This window comes from Triticum dicoccoides, chromosome 1A, assembly GCF_002162155.2.
Source record: "Triticum dicoccoides isolate Atlit2015 ecotype Zavitan chromosome 1A, WEW_v2.0, whole genome shotgun sequence".
NCBI classification, from domain to species: domain Eukaryota; kingdom Viridiplantae; phylum Streptophyta; class Magnoliopsida; order Poales; family Poaceae; genus Triticum; species Triticum dicoccoides.
The window spans coordinates 449,951,329-449,955,770 of record NC_041380.1 but is presented as its reverse complement, the minus strand read 5'-3'; positions in this window follow the sequence as shown (position 1 = coordinate 449,955,770).

Sequence of the window (4,442 nt, the reverse complement as noted above, 5' to 3'; positions counted from 1 at the left end):
CCTGGCGCGCCAAATGTCGGATCATGGGTTCCGGCAAAACCCTCAAGGTTCGAACACTGGGGTGCGCACGAAGATTTCCTCCCTACCGATCTGAGTCAAACTAGCTAAGATCTCAAGAATGAACTCGAGGAAATCACAACACAAGGGACACAAGATTTATACTGGTTCGGGCCACCATTGTGGTGTAATACCCAACTCCAGTGTGATGGTGGTGAATTGCCTCTTGGGCTGATGATGAACAGTACAAGGGGAAGAACAGCCTCCTGAGGTTGGGGTGTTCTTGTGCTCGGTGTGTGGCTAAGGATTAGGTGAGATGCCTCTGAGTGGGTCGTCCCCTACGGTGGTGGCTAGTTCTACTTATATAGGTCCTGGTCCTCTCCCCAAATATTGAGCGAGAAGGGAGCCAACAATGACCAATTTGAAAGGGGACAACTAGTACAACTTATACTGACAAAAGCGGTCTTCGCCTGCAAAAGGCTCTGGTGGTGACGCCGTCTTGGGCTCCATGGTGACCTCCGTCTTGCCGTCCTACTGGTCTTGGTCTCGTTGGACCAATATGGAAGCCTTTGCTTGATGCCTCGGTACTCCACGCCTGCGCTTGCCTCCTTTAGCACCAAAGAGGAAACAAGGACGCTGCGCGCGCTGGCGCCCGCCTGGTCTCGATCGTCATGGTTCACGTCATGAGAACCTCGTGAGGTTTGCCTTGCCTTGATCTCGCCGCCCCTTGCGAGCCTGCCTGGTTAGGCCGCTCCTGAGGAGGTCTTGCATCGTCCGCCTCGCGAGGCTTGGCCCCTCGCGGGGGTCTTGAATGCCTTGTTGATGAAGATGGGCCATACAGGCCTACTAGCACAGCCACGCCGTGGGCCGTAGGCAGGCAAGTCTGGGGACCCCCGTTCCCAGAATGCCGACAAAAACAAACATATATCTATGTAGTATGGTCACTGTATGGTCTATATCATTCTAGTTTATGTTGCCAAATCAAGATAGATACAGTTGGAATCATATCTATTTAAGACAAAGTAGCTTAGAAAGAATATAAGTGTGGGAAACTACACAACAATAACAACAGTTGTAAGGTGCATGGCATGAGAATATAATTTTTTATTCAATTGAAACTGAAATCAACATAGAGCAAGTTACAACAGCAAACATGTTAAAAAACAGGTTTAAAAATAGCTGTTGCACCATTGGAGTTTCAATTGCATCCTTCAAATTTGAAATTAGATGGTATGAGTAAATACAATGATGCAAGAGTAAAGTAGTATGAACCATAGCTACGGAACCTGACCTGAGAACAATTCTTCTTCTGCTTTAAGCATTGACTTGGGGTTCAGTGGTGGTCCTCGTGCTTTGGGCACTGTAGTTGCCTTAATAACTACTCGTGTTTGGGTGCTCTATGGTGGAGACGGTGCTGTGTCAACGGGAACTGGGTTACTATCTGCTGGAGCTGGGGTTAGAAGGGGTGTAGCTGGTTCTCTCTCCAACTAGGTAGGGGTACAATCTGCGTGAGTCTGGGTTATGTGTGGTGGGGATTGTTCTTGGGCAAGTACAACCGTGGTTCTATCTCCATCGACAGGTAGCACGATCTTTTCTGAAGACCATGTTTTTACTCCCACAGATACTGCCATCACCCCTCCAATTGAAATGGCCGATAAACAAGAAAAGTAATTGAATGTACATACATTGTAAGATAGACAGGTGCAATGGATGGTAGGGAAGAAAACAGGGCATGAAATAATTCACATTTATGTTGTCTAACCAAACAGAATAGCATGACATAATTTCACATATATGATGGCTAATTAAACAGGATAGCATGACACAATTGCACATGTATGATGGCTAACTAAACATGATAGAATGACATACTTCAAAATATGATGACTATGTAAACAGGATGACATGATATAACTATACGATGTGTCTATTAAAGTGGTTGGCATGCCATAAATCACAGACATGCCGTCGATGGAATCATGATGGCATGATATAATTCACGGATAGAATGACATAATTCAAAATATGATGACTATGTGAACGGGATGAGATGATATAACTATGTTATGTCTTTAGAAAATGGGTTGGCATGCCATAATTCAGATACATGCTGTCTATGTAAACATCATGGCGTGATATAATCCAAATGTATGATTTATATACTAAGGAAGTGAGCAGAGGGCAATCGCATATATGATGTGTCAACTAAGGAGATTGCATTCAATATCGTGTATATGATGTAAAAACTAAGCATTGCAATACAACATATGCATGATATGAGTAATATAACCCTGCCAAGTTTGAGCATACACCTCATGGGGATAATAGGACTGGTCATCTGCCTCTGAATCCTCCTCTGAAGAGCTATCTGTAACCAACAAGATATCTGCTTCACCAGGTAGCATTGTCTGCTCTGAAGACCTTGTTTTCACTCCATATTTCTCCATCACCAATTCAAATGGCTGATGCACGGGAAGAGCAGTTGAATATACAAACATTGTCGACAAAAGCAATGAGAAATACAAAAAAGGACGGCATGATATAATTCACATATATGACGCTTGGTTAAACAGCATGGCATTGCATAATTCACATATATAATGCCTTGCAACAAGATAGCATTGCATAATTCACATATATAATGTCTTGCAACAAGATGGCATTGCATAATTCACATATATGGTAATTAGACACTAAACAGGTGGCATTCACACAAAGCATGTCTGAACTGAGCAAATGACATAGCAATGCAAGATACCATACACATGATATGAGCATCATAACCCTGCCAAGTTAGAGCATGCACCTCGGAGGGGGGGATAGGACTGGTCATCTGTCTCTGAATCCTCCTCTGAGGAGCTATCTATATACAGTAAGACATGCGCTTCATTAGATAGCATTGTCTGCTTTGAAGACCTTGTTTCCACTCCAGATTTTTCCATGACCGTGCCGAATGGCTGATGCACAGGAAGAGTAATTGAATGTACTAAAATTGTTGACAAATTTAGCACGTAATAAAAATGATGTCAAGATATAATTCACATATAAGATGACTGGCTAACCAGGGTGGCATTGCAAAATTCACATATATGATGCCTGCCTAAACAAGATGGCATTGCATGATTCACATATACGATAAAGAAACTAAACATATGGCATTCACACAAATCATGTGTAAACTAAGCAGATGACATCTTTGATGTATACAGTAAGCAATGCAAGGCACCATATGCATGATATTACCAACATCAACATGCCAAGTTAGAGCGAAGACCTCATGGGGTAAATAGGAGTGGTCTTCTGCTTCTGAATCCCCCTCGGAACAATTATCTTCCTCTTGATTACGATCCAAAATGGGCGGAGGGGGGCTGCCTTTGCACCCACCATGGAGCGGCGTCTGCATGAAATTTTATTGCCACGCAAGGCTCGTCTCTTTTGCTCTACATGTTCAGTTCCATTGTGTACAATAACTGACATGCATAGGAATAAAACATAGTGAGATTATGTAAGGAGTGCATGCACAAATCCAGAGTGATGTTAGAAAACTATGGATAGACCCAAAACAAATGATAGCAGGCAGATAATAGCTTTAGTTAAAAAATACAGATAATGGCTCCTTTAATGTTTGTTTGCACCCAACATGAAACTCATAGTAGACACTCGAGATTAACCAGATAGTACTGATTGCTGCCCCAATATGTACCCCACAACCATTTAAAAACTCAAGTTTCAGCATAAGTTTGGACCTGAGGCGGAGTCTAATAGGTGAACACGATGATAAAGTAGCATGTCATCATATTAAGCGATGCATAACGTAAGCAGACACAGAAGAGTGTGACCTGTCTTGCGGACCCGTGTAGTCCTCAAGGTCATCTGCTCAGTTGATGATGGTAATGCAGTTGTCGTGGCTGCCGGTGGCGGGGAAGAAGATCTGAGGCGGCGAAAGACAGTCTGGAGCGGATCCCTACTGTGGTGAACCCTTCCGTCGTTGGAGCAGCTGAGTTGGGGTGGAACACAACACCGCAGGAGTAGGACAAACCACACCAGGTTTTCTTTGACACGTATCTCTAACAAAAGTAATTGTGTAAGGGCTTGTTTGAATTTGAGGATTCTAACAATGCAGGGAAAGGAAATAGACAGGAATAGGATAGGAATGCACGTGCAAAATAGAGAATTTAAAAACACAGGATTTCTGCCAATCTGGGTGTTTGGTTCACAAGAATTGGAAGATCACATGATGCAAAGAAGCATGGTGAGATTAAGTCAAACCACAAGAAGTGTACAACCTCTTTGGCGAAGCCATGTCGATCTCAGCGTGATTGGGTTGGCCGGTGAGGATGCTCCGGCTGACTTGGCAGTCGAAGGAGGGGAAGAAGATCTTAGGCGTCTGGAGATGGAGCCTGAGGTATTGCTCCGCTGTGATGGTGGGTTTCGTCATTGGAGCA